The following is an 18,212-nucleotide window of genomic DNA, read 5'->3' as shown; positions in this document are numbered from 1 at the left end:
GCAGAGTTGGAGGTCTGGAGGACCAGGGAATTGACACCAATATAGCTGAAAAAAAATCAGATAAAAGAATTAAAAAAAATGAAGAAACCCTAAGAATCATGTGGGACTCTATCAAGAAGAATAACTTGTGTGTGATTGGAGTCCCAGAACACGGAGGGATAACAGAAAACACAGAGAGAATAGTTGAAGATCTGTTGGCAGAAAACTCCCCTGACATCATGAAAGATAAAAGGATATCTATCCAAGCTACTCATCAAACCCCATTTAAGACTGATCCAAAAAGAAAATCACCAAGACATATTATCATCAAACTTGCCAAAACCAAAGATAAAGAGAAAATTTTAAAAGCAGCCAGGGATAAAAGAAAGGTCTCCTACAAAGGAGAATCAATAAGAATAAGTTCAGACTACTCAGCAGAAACCATGCAGTCAAGAAGGCAATGGGATGACATACAGAGAGCACTGAAGGAGAAAAACTGCCAGCCAAGGACCATATATCCAGAAAAACTCTCTCTCAAATATGAAGGCGAAATTAAAACTTTTACAGATAAACACAAGCTTAGAGAATTTGCAAAAACCAAGCCAAAGCTACAAGAAATACTAAACGAAATTGTTTGGTCACAAAACCAATAATATCAGATACCAGCACCACACAAGGTCACAGAACAGAACATCCTGATATCAACTCAAATAGGGAAATCACAAAAACAAATTAAGATTAATTTTAAAAAGAAAAAAATGCTCAAAACAGGGAATCATTGAAGTCAATATGTAAAAGATCACAATAATCAAAAAAAGGGACTAAATACAGGTGGCATACAACTGCCATATGGAGAAGGATACAAGGCGATATAGGACAATACAAGTTAGGTTTTTACTTAGAAAAATAGGGGTAAATATTGAGGTAACCACAAAGAGGTATAACAACTCCATAACTCAAAATAAAAACCAAGAAAAACATAACGACTCAGCAAACACAAAGTCAAATACTATGAAAATGAGGAACACACAATTTACAAAGAAAAACATCTCAGCACAAAAAAGTAAGTAGAAAAATGAAATTGTCAACAACACAGATAAAAAGGCATCAAAATGACAGAACTAAACACATAAAAAAAAAACAAACATACTTATCTATAATTATCCTGAATGTAAATGGACTAAACGCTCCAATAAAGAGACAGAGAGTCTCAGACTGGATAAAGAAACACGATCCGTCTATATGCTACCTACAAGAGACACATCTTAAACTTAGAGACACAAACAAACTAAAACTCAAAGGATGGAAAAAAATATATCAAGCAAACAATAAGCAAAAAAGAAGAGGAGTAGCAATATTAATTTCTGACAAAATAGACTTTAAAGTTAAATCCACCACAAAGGATAAAGAAGGACACTACATAGTGATTAAAGGGACAATTGACCAGGAAGATATAACCATATTAAATATTTATGCACCCAACGACAGGGCTGCAAGATACATAAAACAAACTTTAACAGAACTGAAAAGTGAGATAGACACCTCCACAATTATAGTAGGAGACTTCAACACACCACTTTCGGAGAAGGACAGGACATCCAATAAGAAGCTCAACTGAGATACAGAAGACCTATTTGCTACAATCAACCAACTTGACCTCATTGACTTATACAGAACACTCCACCCAACATCTGCAAAGTACACTTTTTCTTCTAGTGCACATGGAACATTCTCTAGAACAGACCACATATTAGCTCATAAAATAAACCTTTGCAGAACCCAAAACATTGAAATATTACAAAGCATCTTCTCAGACCATAAGGCCATAAAAGTGGAAATCAGTAACAGAAAAATTAGGGAAAAGACATCAAATACTTGGAAACTGAACAATACCCTGCTCAAAAAACACTGGGTTATAGAAGACATTAAGGAGGGAATAAAGAAATTCATAGAATGCAACGAGAATGAAAACACTTCCTATCAAAACCTCTGGGACACAGCAAAAGCAGTGCTCAGAGGGCAATTTATATCGATAAATGCACACATACAAAAAGAAGAAAGAGCCAAAATCAGAGAACTGTCCCTACAACTTGAACAGACAGAAAGTGAGCAACAGAAGAATCCATCAGGCACCAGAAGAAAACAAATAATAAAAATTAGGGCTGAACTAAATGAATTAGAGAACAGAAAAACAACTGAAAGAATTAACAAAACCAAAAGCTGGTTCTTTCAAAAAATTAACAAAATTGATAAACCCTTGGCCAGACTCACTAAAGAAATACAGGAAAGGAAACAAATAACCCAAATAAGGAACAAGATGGGCCACATCACAACAGACCCAACTGAAATTAAAAGAATCATTTCAGATTATTATGAAAAATTGTACTCGAACAAATTTGCAAACCTAGAAGAAATGGATGAATTCCTACAAAACCACTACCTACCTAAACTAACACAATCAGAAGCACAACAACTAAATAGACCCATAACAAAAAAAGAGATTGAAACGGTAATCAAAAAACTCCCAAAAAAAAAAGCCCTGGCCCGGACGGCTTCACTGCAGAGTTCTACCAAACTTTCAGAGAAGAGTTAACACCACTACTACTAAAGCTATTTCAAAGCATAGAAAATGACGGAATACTACCTAACTCATTCTATGAAGCCACCATATCCCTGATACCAAAACCAGGTAAAGACATCACACAAAAAGAAAATTACAGACCTATATCCCTCATGAACATAGATGCAAAAATCCTCAACAAAATTCTAGCCAATAGAATTCAACAACATATCAAAAAAATAATCCACCACGACCAAGTGGGATTTATACCAGGTATGCAAGGCTGGTTTAATATTAGAAAAACATCAATGTAATCCACCATATAAATAAAACAGAAGACAAAAACCACACGATCTTATCAATTGATGCAGAAAGGGCATTTGACAAAGTCCAACACCCATTTATGATAAAAAATCTCACCAAAATAGGAATTGAAGGAAAATTCCTCAACATAATAAAGGGCATCTATACAAAACCAACAGCCAACATCACTCTAAATGGAGAGAGCCTGAAAGCATTTCCCTTGAGAACAAGAACCAGACAAGGATGCCCTTTATCACCGCTCTTATTCAACATTGTGCTAGAGGTCCTAACCAGAGGAATTAGGCTAGGCTAAGAAATAAAGGGCACCCGGATTGGCAAGGAGGAAGTAAAATTATCTCTATTTGCAGATGACATGATCTCATACACAGAAAACCCTAAAGAATCCTCCAGAAAACTACTGAAACTAATAGAAGAGTTTGGCAGAGTCTCAGGTTATAAGATAAACATACAAAATCACTTAGATTCCTCCACATCAACAAAAAGAACATCGAAGAGGAAATAACCAAATCAGTACCATTCACAGTAGCCCCCAAGAAGATTAACTACTTAGGAATAAATCTTACCAAAGATGTAAAAGACCTATGCAAAGAAAACTACAAAATACTAGCGCAAGAAACTAAAAAGGACCTACTTAAGTAGAAAAACATACCTTGCTTATGGATAGGAAGACTTAACATAGTAAAAATGTCTATTCTACCAAAAGCCATCTATACATACAATGCACTTCCAATCCAAATTCCAATGACATTTTTTAATGTGATGGAGTAACAAATCACCAACTTCACATGGAAGGGAAAGAAGCCTCGGATAAGTAAAGCATTACTGAAAAAGAAGAAGAAAGTGGGAGGCCTCACTCTACCTGATTTTAGAACCTATTATACAGTCACAGTAGTCAAAACAGCCTGGTACTGGTACAACAGGCACATAGACCAATGGAACAGAATTGAGAACCCAGATATAAATCCATCCACATATGAGCAGCTGATATTTGACAAAGGCCCAGTGCCAGTTAATTGGGGAAAAGATAGTCTTTTTAATAAATGGTGCTGGCAAAACTGGATATCCATTTGCAAAAAAATGAAACAGGACCCATACCTCTCACCATGCACAAAAACTAACTCCAAGTGGATCAAAGACCTAAACATAAAGACTAAAACGATAAAGATCATGGAAGAAAAAATTGGGACAACGTTAGGAGTCCTAATACAAGGCATAAACAGAATACAAAATATTACCAAAAATGACGAAGAGAAACCAGATAACTGGGAGCTCCTAAAAATCAAACACCTATGCTCATCTAAAGACTTCACCAAAAGAGTAAAAAGACCACCAAAGATTGGGAAAGAATTTTCGGCTATGACATCTCCGATCAGCGCCTGATCTCTAAAATCTATATGATTCTGTTAAAACTCAACCACAAAAAGACAAACAACCCAATCAAGAAGTGGGCAAAGGATATGAACACACACTTCACTAAAGAAGATATTCAGGCAGCTAACAGATACATGAGAAAATGCTCTCGATCATTAGCCATTAGAGAAATGCAAATTAAAACTATGATGAGATTCCATCTCACTCCAACAAGGCTGGCATTAATCCAAAAAACACAAAATAATAAATGTTGGAGAGGCTGTGGAGAGTTTGGAACTCTTATACACTGCTGGTGGGAATGTAAAATGGTACAACCACTTTAGAAATCTATCTGGCGTTTTCTTAAAAAAGTTAGAAATAGAACTACCAAAGAACCCAGAAATCCCACTCCTCGGAATATACCCTAGAGAAGTAAGAGCCTTTAGAAGAACAGATATATGCACACCCATGTTTATTGCAGCTCTGTTTACAATAGCAAAAAGGTGGAAGCAACCAAGGTGTCCATCAATGGATGAATGGTTAAATAAATTATGGTATATTCACACAATGGAATACTACGCATCGATAAAGAACAGTGATGAATCTGTGAAACATTTCATAACGTGGAAGAACCTGGAAGGCATTATGCTGAGTGAAATTAGTCAGATGCAAAAGGACAAATATTGTATAAGACCACTATTATAAGATCTTGAGAAATAGTATAAACTGAGAAGAACACATACTTTTGTGGTTACGGGGGGGGAGGGAGGGAGGGTGGGCGAGGGTTATTTACTGATTAGTTAGTAGATAAGAACTACTTTGGGTGAAGGGAAGGACAATACTCAATACACGGAAGGCCAGCTAAACTGGACTGGACCAAAAGCAAAGAAGTTTCCAGGATAAACTGAATGCTTCAAAGGTCAGTGGAGCAAGGGTGGGGGTTTGGGGACTATGGCTTAAGGGGACTTCTAAGTCAATTGGCAAAATAATACTATTATGAAAACATTCTGCATCCCACTTTGAAATGTGGCATCTGGGGTCTTAAATGCTAACAAGCGGCCATCTAAAATGCATCAATCGGTCTCAGCCCACCTGGATCAAAGGAGAATGAAGAATACCAAGGTCACACGACAACTATGAGCCTAAGAGACAGAAAGGGCCACATGAACCAGAGACTTACATCATCCTGAGACCAGAAGAACTAGATGGTGCCTGGCCACAACCAACGACTGCCCTGACAGGGAGCACAACAGAGAACCCCTGAGGGAGTAGGAGATCAGTGGGATGCAGACCCCAAATTCTCATAAAAAGACCAGACTTAATGGTCTGACTGAGACTAGAAGAATCCCGGCAGTCATGGTCCCCAAACCTTCTGTTGGCCCAGGACAGGAACCATTCCCGAAGACAACTCATCAGACATGGAAGGGATTGGACAATGGGTTGGAGAGAGATGCTGATGAAGAGTGAGCTACTTGTATCAGGTGGTCACTTGAGACTGTGTTGGCGTCTCCTGTCTGGAGGGGAGATAGGAGGGTAGAGAGGGTTAGAAACTGGCAAAATTGTCACGAAAGGAGAGACTGGAACGGCTGAGTCATTAAGGGGAGAATAATTGGGAGTATGGAGTAAGGTATATATAAGCTTATATGTGACAGACTGACTTGATTTGTAAAGGTTCACTTAAAGCTCAATAAAAATTATTAAAAAAAAAAAACACTAGTAAACATCTTCCTGGTATTCTCTGTTTTCAGCCAGGATCCATCTGACATCAGCAATTATATCCCTCATTGCACGTCCTCTTCTGAATCCAGCTTGACTTTCTGGCAGTTCCCTGTTGCTGGACTGTTATAACCACTTTTGAATGATCTTCAGCAAATTTTTACTTTGTGTGTGATATTCATGATATTGTTTGATAATTTCCACATTCTGTTGGATCACCTTTTCTTGGAATAGACACAAATATGAAACTCTTCCGGTCAGTTGGGCAGGTAACTGTCTTCCAAATTTTTTGGTATAGACAAGTAAACATTTCTAGTGCTGCAATTGTTTGTTGAAACATCTCAACTGGTATTCTGTCAATTCTTGGAGCCTTGTTTTTCGCCAAAGCCTTCAGTGTAGCTGGGACTTCTTCCTTCAGTACAATTGGTTCTTGATTATATGCTACCTCCTGAAATGGTTGAACATCAACATTTCTTTCTTTTTTTTTTATATAGTAATTCTGTGTATTCCTTCCATCTTCTTTTGATGCTTCCTGCATTGTTTAATATTTTCCCTGTAGAAAATACCTTTTATGGTTCCATGAGGGGAGGGCTTCATTTTTTTTGTTCATCACTGGTGCTATGAACATATATTTAATAAGCATTTCTTAAAAGAATTAATAGATCCATGAATAACCACAAGAAGGGCCTTTTAGGTTATGTTAAAGATTTTGGTCTTTCAGACTAAAGGCAGGCAGGAGGCATTGCCAGTTTGCATTTTGAAAATATTTGACAAACTGAAAATTTGAGACAAATGAAAAAAATGTTGGCCACTTAGACTAAGGTTGTTAGCAGTGGAAAGAGAGAAGTGCACAGATTTAGAAGTCAAGAGGGCTTGCTGATAGATTGGATATGCAGAAGTGAGGGAGAAGGAGGTATAAGTTTATGGCTGACGGAACTGGGTGAGTAACAGTACTAGTCACTAAGACATAGGACACTGAAAATGAATAGAATTGGGTATTTTGCATATGTTAAGATCAAGGCTCCTAGAAGCATCTAAGTGGAGATGTTACGTAGGCAGCTGGATCTATGTGTTGGAAGCTAGCCTAAAGATGTATATTGATGAATCATCGCACATATAAATCACTGAAGCCATGTGTATGAATGAGACAGCCTAGGCAGAAAGTATAGAGTAAAAAGAGTACTGAGGCAGGACCAAGATGGCTGACTAGGCAGACGCTTCTGCTGAACCCTCTTGCAACAAAGGCCCGATAAAACAAGTGAATCAATTACATATATGACAATCTACGAACCCTGACCATCAAACACAGAACTAAGGAATTGGCCTGAGTGACAGGGGAGTGAAAGACCATGCAGAAGCAGCAACTAGTTGCCAAGTCTGCGCAGTGCCCCAGCTCCGATTCCTTGGTGCTGTTCTTTGGCGTGGATGCAGTGGGGCTGATGGTAGTTTCCTGAGACATGGCAAGCATGGGACGCAGCCCTAACCCCCTGGGGCAATCCTGGCGGGGACCCAGCCAGTACACACAGGCTACCCATACCTCTGGAACCTCAGAAAGAACAGCACTCTCGACACAAGATAAGTGATTTTGTCTATTTTACCATGCTACTCTCTCCTATCTATCTGATCCCTCCCTTCCCTGCCCAGTTGGATTCATTAATATTCAAATTCCCTGGGCCTAAGATAGAAGTGCCCTGCTTTTTTCTGACCCATTCTCCTGGCCTGGGAAAAGCAGCAACTTAACAATCAGGGGAAAAATACTTTCCTGACTCCCCTAAGCTGGAAGATCAGAGCAGAAGCAGCTCCAGTCCAGGCATAAGAGATCTACAGACTTTGGCTTTCACCCCTACATGGAACAAGGTGGCTATTATAATGCAAAGGCAAATCTGTTAGAGGTCTAACTATAATTGTTTCAGCTGAGCAGTGGAGAAGTAGGTTTTGATACTGCTCTACCTATCAAACAGAGCCCTCACCTACCCACAGCAGGGACCTGAGTGCTGAGGCTCCATCCACACCACCTATCCACCCATGAAAGGGGTCTGAAGATAGTGGTGCCTACCAGTCTTTACAGGTAAAAGTGCTGGGTGCCTAAGGTACAGCTGTGGAGCCCACCCACCAGAGCAGTCTAGAGAACAGAGATGCTCCTTCCTCACTGGCACTTGGGGGAAAGCTGTTAGCACCCTGACCTCCTCGGACTGTGACCCCCTGCCACTACCAGAAACCAGTGTATACAGCCATCACCACTACTCCTCTAAGATAGTAGGTGAGAGCCTACAACACACACTAGGTGACTGACTATCAGGACACTCGAGCTGATTCTATTCAAGAATAGTGAATGGACTCATAGGCTCATATACCTGGTAACAGCTCTAACCATCTGGTAACAGGACATTAGTGCTTCGAGGCTCCAATATTCAAGTTAGTGCACTCTAGTAGCCCATCGGGGTATACTGAAACAAAACAGAACAAGAAGATACGACTCAGTGAGCAAAAATAAAATAAATTATTATAATACCTTATAGATGGCATGGAGACAGAAGTCGATATCAAATCACATAAAGAAGCAGACAGTGATTACTTCTACAAACCCCCAAAACAGAGAATCAAGATCTGTCCTGGATGAACATATATTCCTGGAATTGCTAGATGTAGAGTACGAAAGATCAATACACAGAACACTTCAAGACATCAGACATGAAATCAGGCAATGTACAGAAAAAGTCAAGCAACACACAGATAACACAGTCAAAGAAATTAAAAAGATTATTCAAGAACATAATGAAAAATTTAATAAGCTGAGGAATCCACAGAGATTGAGTATTGAGAAATTCAAAAGATTAACAATAAAATTACAGAACAGGACAACTCAATAGGAAGCCACAGGAGCAGAATTAATGAACTGGAATCCAGAACTTGGGAGACGGAAGATAAGGCAATTGGTACCAATGTATTTGAAGAAAAAATCAGATAAAAGAATTAAAAAAAATGAAGAAACCCTAAGAATCATGTGGGACTCTAACAAGAAGAATAACTTGCATGTGATTGGAATTCCAGAACAGGGAGGGATAATAGAAAATAAAATCGTTGAAGACCTGTCGGCAGAAAACGTCCCTGACATTGTGAAAGATGAAAGGATATCCATACAAGATGCTCATCAAACCTCATACAAGGTAGATCCCAAAAGAAACTCACCAAGATATATTATCATCAAACTTGCCAAAACCAAAGACAAAGAGAAAATTTTAAAAGCAGCCAGGGATAAACGAACAGTCACTGACAAAGGAGAATCAATAAGAATAAATTCAGACTACTCAGCAGAGACCATGCAGGCAAGAAGGCAATGGGATGACATATACAGAGCACTGAAGAAGAAAAATTGCCAGCCAAGGATCATATATCCAGCAAAACTCTCTCTCAAATATGAAAGCAAAATTACATTTACAGATAAACACAAGCTTAGAGAATTTGCAAAAACCAAACCAAAGCTATAAGAATTACTAAAGGAAATTCTTTGGTCAGAAAGTCAATAATATCAGATATCAAAACAACACAAGGACACAGAACAGGGCATCCTACTATCAACTCCATAGGGAAATCACAAAAATAAAATAAGGTTAATAAAAAAAAATCAAAACAGGGAATCACTGATGTCATTATGTAAAAGATTACAATAATCAATAATGAGGGACTAAATACAGGAGGCACAGTTCTTCCATATGGAGAGGAAATCAAGGCGATATAGGGAGATACAAGTTGGGTTTATACATAGAAAAATGGGGTAAATATTAAGGTAACCAAAAATAAGACTAACAATCCCATACATCAAAATAAAAACCAGGATAAATATAAAGACTCGGCAAAAACAAATTCAACTACATTGAAAAAGAGGAATACAAATTTACAAAGGAAAACTTCTCAGCACAAAAAGTAAGTGGAAAAATAAAATTGTCAACAACACAAAAAAAAGGCATCAAAATGACAGCACTAAACTCATACCTATCTACAATTATGCTGAATGTAAACGGACTAAATGCACCAATAAAGAGACAGAGTTGCAAATTGTATAAAAAAACACAATCCAGCTATATGCTACCTATAAGAGACACACCTGAGAGACACAAACTAAAACTCAAAGGATGGAAAAAAATATATCAAGCAAACAACAATAAAAAAAGAACAAGAGTGGCAATATTAATTTCTGACAAAATAGACTTGAAAGTTAAATCCACCACAAAGCATAGAGAAGGACACTATATAATGATTAAAGGGAAAATTTACCAGGAAGATATAACCATATTAAATATTTATGCACCTAATGACAGGGCTGCATGATACATAAAACAAACTCTTAACAGCAATGAAAACTGAGATAGACAACTCCACAATTATAGTAGGAGACTTCAACACACCACTTTTGGTGAAGGACAGGACATCCAATAAGAAGCTCAATAAAGCCTACGATCTAAATGCTACAATCAACCACCTTGGCCTCATAGACATACAGAACACTGCACCCAACAGCTGCAAAGTATACTTTCTTTTCTAGTGCACATGAAACATTTTCTAGAAAGACCACATATTAGGTCATAAAGCAACCTTGCAGGATCTAAAACATCAAAATATTACAAAGCATCTTCTCAGACCATAAGACATAAAAGTAGAAATTAATAACAGAAAAAGCAGGGAAAAGAAATCAAATACTTGGAAACTGAACAATACAGTGCTCAAAAAAGTCTGGGTTATAGAAGACATTAAGGAGGGAATAAAGAAATTCATAGAATCCAATGAGAATGAAAACACTTCCTATCAGAACCTTGGAGACACAGTGAAAGTAGCACTCAGAGGTCAATTTATATCAATAAATGCACACATCCAAAAAGAAGAAAGGGCCAAAATCAAAGAATTATCCCTACAACTTGAACAAACAGAAAGAGAGCAACAAAAGAAACCCTCAGGCACGAGAAGAAAAAAATAATAAAAATTAGAGCGGAATTAAATGAATTAGAGAACAGAAAAACAATTGAAAGAGTTAACAAGACCAAAAGCTGGTTCTTTAAAAAAATTAACAAAATTGATAAACCACTGGCCAGACGGACTAAAGAAAAACAGGAAAGGAAACAAATAACCTGCATAAGAAATGAGATGGGCAATATCACAACAGACTCAACTGAAATTAAAAGAATCATATCAGATTACTATGAAAAATTATACTCTAGCAAATTTGAAAACCTAGAAGAAATGGTTGAATTCCTAGAAACACACTACCTGCCTAAACTAACACAGAGAACAACTAAACAGACCCATAACAAAGAAGAGATTGAAAAGGTAATCAAAACACTCCCAACAAAACAAACAAAAAAAGCCCTGCCCCTGACGGCTTCACTGCAGAGTTCTACCAGACTTTCAGAGAAGACGTAACACCTCTACTACTAAAGGTATTTCAGAGCATAGAAAAGGACTGAATACTACCAAACTCATTCTATGAAGCCACCATATCCCTGATACCAAAACCAGGTAAAGGCACCACAAAAAAAGAAAATTACAGACCTATATCCCTCATGAACTTAGATGCAAAAATCCTCAACAAAATTCTACCCAATAGAATTCAACAACATATCAAAAAAATAATTCACTATGACCAAGTGGGATTTATACCAGGTTAAAAAAAAAAAATTTTCTGTTTTTTTATGCCAGGATGGTTCAACATTAGAAAAACAATTAATGTAATCCACCATATAAATAAAAGACGAGAACCACATGATTTTATCAATCGATGCAGAAAAGGCATTTGACAAAGTTCAACACCCATTCATGATAAAAACTCTCAGCAAAATAGGAATAGAAGGAAAATTCCTCAACGTAATAAAGAGCATTTATACAAAGCCAACAACCAACATCATCCTAAAATGGAGAGATTCTGAAAGCATTCCCCTTGAGAACAGGAACCAGACAAGGGTGCCCCTTATCACCACTCTTATGCAACGTTGTGCTGGAGGTCCTAGCCAGGATAATTAGGCTAGATAAAGAAATAAAGGGCATCCAGATTGGTAAGGAAGTAGTAAAATTATCTCTATTTGCAGACAACATGATCTTATACACAGAAAACTGTAAGGAATCCTCAAGAAAACTACTGAAACTAATAGAAGACTTCAGCACACTGTCAGGATATAAGATAAATATACAAAAATCAGTTGGATTCCTCTACACCAACAAAAAGAACATCAAAGAAGAAACACCCAAATCAATACCATTTACAGTAGCCCTGAAGAAGATAAAATACTTAGGAATAAATCTTACCAGAGACGTAAAAGGTCTATACAAAGAAAACTACGAGACACTACTGCAAGAAACCAAAAGAGGCCTACATGAGTGGAAAAACATACCTTGCTCATGGATAGGAAGACTTACATTGTAAAAATGTCTATTCTACCAAAAGCCATCTAGAGATACAATGCAATTCCAAACGAAATTCCAAAAACATTTTTTAATGAGATGGAGAAACAAATCACCAACTGCATATGGAAGGGCAAGAGACCCCAGATAAGTAAAGCATTACTGAAAAAGAAGAACAAAGTGGGAGGCCTCACTCTACCAGATTTTAGAACCTATTATACCGCCACAGTAGTCAAAATGGCCTGGTACTGGTACAACAGATACATAGACCAATGGAACAGAATTGAGAATACAGTCATAAATCTATCCACATATGCGCAGCTGATACTTGACAAAGGCCCAAAGTCCGTTAACTGGGGAAAAGACAGTCTTTTTAACAAATGGTGCTGGCATAACTGGATATCCATCTGCAAAAAAAAAAAAGAAATAAGACCCATACCTCACACCATGCACAAAAAAAAAACTCAAAATGGATCAAAAACCTAAATATAAAATCTAAAACGATAAAGATCATGGAAGAAAAAGTAGGGACAACATTAGGAACCCTAATACATGGCACAAACAGTATACAAAACAGTACTAAAAATGCAGAAGAGAAACCAGATAACTGGGAGATCCTAAAAACCAAACACCTATGTTCATCCAAAGACTTCACCAAAGGAGTAAAAAGACTACCCACAGATTGGGAAAAAGTCTTTAGCTTTGACATTTCCGATCAGCACCTGATCTCTAAAATCTACACGATTCTGCTAAAACTCAACCACAAAAAGACAAATTACCCAATTAAAAAATGGACAAAGGATAAGAACAGGCACTTCACTAAAGAAGACATTCAGGCAGCTAACAGATACATGAGGAAATGCTCACGATCATTAGCCATTAGAGAAATGCAAATCAAAACTACAATGAGATTCCATCTCACTCCAACAAGGCTGGCATTAATCCAAAAAACACATAATAATAAATGTTGGAGAGGATGTGGAGAGATTGGAACACTTATACATTGCTGTGGGAATGTAAAATGATACAACCACTTTGGAAATGGATTTGGCGCTTCCTTAAAAAACTAGAAATAGAACTACCATAGATACAGCAATCCCACTCCTTGTAATATATCCTAGAGAAATAAAAGCCTTTACACGAACAGATATATGCACAACCATGTTCACTGCAGCACTGTTTACAAGAGCAAAAAAGCTGGAAGCAACCAAGGTGCCCAGCAATGGGTGAATGGATAAATAAATTATGGTATATTCACACAATGGAATATTATGCATCAATAAGAAACAATGATGAATCCATGAAACATTTCATAACATGGAAAAATCTGGAAGACATTGTGCTGAGTGAAATTAGTCAGATGCAAAAGGACAAATATTGTATAAGACCACTATTCTAAGAACTGGAGAAATAGTTTAAACAGAGAAGAAAATATTTGATGGTTACAACAGGAGGGAAAGAGGGAGGGATGGAGGGAGTGGGGTATTCACTAATTAGATAGTAGATACAATTTATTTTAGGTGAAGGGAAAGACAACACACAATACAGGACAGATCAACACAACTGGACTAAACCAAAAGCAAAGAAGTTTCCTCAATAAACTAAACACTTCAAAGGCCAGTGTAGCAGGGGCAGGGGTTTGAGGACTATGGTTTCAGGGGACATCTAAGTCAACTGGCATAATAAAATGTATTAAGAAAACATTCTGCATCCCACTTTGGAGAGTGGCATCTGGGGTCTTAAAGCCTAGCAAGCGGCCATCTAAGGTGTATCAATTGGTCTCAAACAACCTGGAGCAAAGGCAAATGAAGAACACCAAAGACACAAGATAAATATGAGCCCAAGAGACAGAAAAGGCTGCATAAACCAGAGACTCCATCAGCCTGACACCAGAAGAACTAAATGGTGCCCAGCTACAACTGATGGCTGCCCTGACAGGGAACACAACAGAGAACCCCTGATGGAGCAGGAGAACAGTGGGATAGAGACCTCAAATTCCCGTAAAAAGACCTGACTTAATGATCTGACTGAGACTGGAGGGGCCCTGGAGGTATGGTCCCTCGACTTTCTGTTAGCTCAACACTGGAACCATTCCTGAACCCAACTCTTCAGACAGGGATTGGACTGGATTATAAAGCAGAAAATGGTATTGGTGAGGAATGAGCTTCTTGGCTCAAGTAGACACATGAAACTATGTGGGCAGCTCCTGTCTGGAGGGGAGATGAGAGGGCAGAGGGGGCCAGAAGCTACCCGAACGGACATGAGGAAAGAGTGGAGGGAAGAACTGTGCTATCTCATTAGAGGGAAAGCAATTAGGAGTGTATAACAAGGTGTGTGTAAATTTTTGTATGAGAGACTGACCTGATTTGTAAACTTTTACTTTAAGCACAATAAAAATTAAAAAAAAAAGAAGAATGCAGAGTGAAAGGTAGAGGGGGGCTATGATTAAGCCTTGAGTAATTCTAATAAAAAAAAAAAATAAATAATAAAAAATAATTTTTTTTTTAATTCTAATATTTAATGTCTCAGAGAGGCAGTGCTGGAGGAATATAAGAAAGATGTCATGTCACAGAAGCCAAGGCAGAGAATGTGTCAAGAAAGGAACAGGAGTCAGTCAACACCAAGAAATGCAACCAAGAAGTCAAATAACAGATAGCTGAAAGATGGCCAGTGGATTCAGAAATGAGTTGGCTATTGGTCATTTTAGTAAAATTTGTATCACTAGCTTGCTAAGATCAGAACTCAGTTTGGAGTAGGTTGAGGAATAAGAGGTGAGGAAATAAAGACAATAAAGGCGACTCTTTCAAAAAGGTAGGCTGTAAAGGGGAGGTAACTGGAAAGGGTTATGATGGCAGGAGAAAGATTTAGTTGGGGAGGACTGACTTTGCTTGTTTGTTTGTTTTTTAATATAGAGGGGTTAATCATGTTTAGATACTGATGGAAAGAACTGGTTCCCAGAAAAAAGATGGAAGAAAGAGAATGATGATATACAGTCCATGTAAAGATGGAAGTTGATACGAGAGAAGGAGGAGGGGGTATAAATAGGTCTGTAGACTTAGTTTTGGGAATCTGAGGGCATTTCCCATGTGATAGCTTCAATTTTCTCAACTACTGAGATGGAGTAGGAAAAAGGTAAGATGTCAGAAATCTCAAAGTTGACTAGATAGGCACAGTAGGATGATGGGAATATTCAAAGTCCATTTGATTTTATGATGCCTCATTTTTGGTGGAATAACTCTGCCTTATTGTGTGCTTTTGCTCATCCCTCCACAGTTGTTCAGGGCAGGCATGGGAATTACTTCCTTCCCAATTGGAGATTTTGCCAGATAGGTGTTTTAAAAAGATAGAGGGACAAAGGGATTTAGGACAGTGAGAAAAGAGTTATTGAAATGATAAAATATAAGCTGGAGAAAAGCAAAGCAAAAAGGTCTAACTGTGGTTGAAGAATTGTTGAGGTGGCTGTGGGTAAGCAGGCAAGATGATAGGAGGAGCATGGGGAGTCAGGAGGGCGGATGCTTGAATTTGTGGGGTTTGAAAAATGGCAGTTTTAGATGATGATAAGGACCAGACTAGAAGTCTGAGGTAGATTCAGAGACCAAGGAGCTGAGATGCCAGGTTACTGTATGGGTTGCCCCTGTGGCTGTTTAAGTCACCCAGCACAAGAGCAGAGCTTTGGGTGGAGAGGAAGACCAAAAGCCAGGGGCTGACTTCTTTGATAGGGAAAGGGTGATAGAAATGCGGAGGCATTTAAGAAGCAAGGAGTGGGGAATCTGAATGTTACAGGGCTCGAAAGGGTGTTTCTTTCTTTGATGTTCATTTTCCAGGTAGACAGGAGGGAGGAAATGGTTTGGAGATGACAGTGGAAAAGCAAGGAGTGTGCACACTCCACCTGCTGACACTGAAGTACCTGGGTGATGACAGAGAACTAAGGACCACTTAATGGGGCTGCAAAAGAAGCAAGTCCCGAGGAAGAATCCCAGGATTGAGCCAAAGAAGGGGAATGGTTTTATTTACCCAGGTGTTATTTTTTTTCTACCTATTTTACCCCCCATTGTTTTTGTGCCCCATCAAGCCGATTCCAACTCATATTGTCCCTACCTACAGGACAGAGTAGACCTGTCCCATAGGGTTTACTAGGCTGAAATCTTTATGGGAGCAGAACGCCAGGTCTTTTCTCCCACAGAGTGGCTGGTGGGTTCGAATTTCTGACCTTTTGGTTAGCAGCCAAGTGCTTAACCACTGTACCACCAGGACTCCTTTACGATTATTACAAATAAGGAAACCAAAGTAATGAAGACAGGGGTTAAACTCCACCATTGACATTTTCCTTTAAATATTGTTGCTCTACTTTTTTTTTTTACTACTTCAATATGTAGCATTAAAAGGCAAATCATGTGCCAGTTTGCCCCCATTCCTGTAGAATATCTTAACCATGCACGTCATATATCTTCTAATTGAAAGAATCAGACTAGTGTTAGCACGTCTAGCACAGAATATAATGAATAATCTCATAAAAAATTTAGGTTTTTTTTTGCACATATTCGGCATTCTTGAATCTCTGTGACAAGTGTAACTTTTCCCTTTTAAAAATACTTTGTAGAGGGGGCGGAGCCAAGATGGTGGACTAGGCAGACACTACCTCGGATCCCTCCTACAACAAAGACACGGAAAAACAAGTGAATCGATCACATACATAACAATCTACGAACCCTGAACAACAAACACAGATTTAGAGACGGAGAACGAACTAATACGGGGAAGCAGCGATTGTTTCCAGAGCCTGGAGCCAGCGTACCAGTCAGGTATGGCACAAGCACAGAGAGCTGCTCCACCCCCCTGAACTAAACCTGGGAGGGAGACCAGCCGGTTCCGCCGGCGGCGTGGGACGCAGCTGGTAGGAGAAGTCCCCGGGAGGCAGTGACCGGTCTTGGAGCAGGAAGAGCAGCGTCCCAGCCGGGGAACCATCTCGCCGGGATTTGGACTGGACGCAGGTACGGCATAAACACGGAGAGCTGCTCCACCCCCCTGAACTAACCCCGGGAAGGGGCCCAGCCGGGTCGCGCGGGCGGCGTGGGACGCAGCCGATAGGAGAAGTCCCCGGGAGGCAGCGACTGGTATTGGAGCGGAGAGAACAGCGTCCCAGCCGGGACACTCGGTCACGGCACAAGCACAGGGAGCTGCTCTACCCATCTGAACTAACCCCGGGAGGGGGCCCACCTGGTTCGCGGAGGCGGCACGGCCACGCGGCTGGAGGGACGAGAAGTCCCCGGGAGGCAGCGACTGATTTTGGAGTCGAGAGTGCACCGTCCCAGTAGGGGAGCCTTGACGCTGGGCGTGGGGCTGGAAGCGGAGGATCTGACCGTGACTCCAGTGGGCCAGACCCCCCCGGGCAATCTCCACACAGCCAGCACACATAGGCGACACGCCCGCGGGAATCTCAGATATAATAGTCATTCCAAGCAAGACAAGCAACTCTGGCTATATTCTGAGGTGCTACTCTCCTATCTCTCTGTTCCCTCCCCCACCCTCCCCAGGCGGCTTCATTAACATCCGAATAGCCTAAGCCAGAGGGAGAACTCTGATAGGGGTCTGACTGCATTTTTTTTTTTAGCGGATTTTCTGGAAAAACTAGTTTCCCAGTGATGGCTCGGAGACAACAATCCATATCAAACCACTTAAAGAAGCAGACCATGACAGCTTCTCCAACCCCCCAAACAAAAGAATCAAAATCTTTCCCAAATGAAGATACAATCCTGGAATTATCAGATACAGAATATAAAAAACTAATTTACAGAATGCTTAAAGATATCACAAATGAAATTAGGATAACTGCAGAAAAAGCCAAGGAACACACTGATAAAACTGTTGAAGAACTCAAAAAGATTATTCAAGA

Source organism: Loxodonta africana, chromosome 2 (genome assembly GCF_030014295.1).
Source record: "Loxodonta africana isolate mLoxAfr1 chromosome 2, mLoxAfr1.hap2, whole genome shotgun sequence".
Classification (NCBI taxonomy): Eukaryota; Metazoa; Chordata; class Mammalia; order Proboscidea; family Elephantidae; genus Loxodonta; species Loxodonta africana.
The sequence above is the reverse complement of the archived record's forward strand: the minus strand, read 5'-3'. Positions refer to the sequence as shown.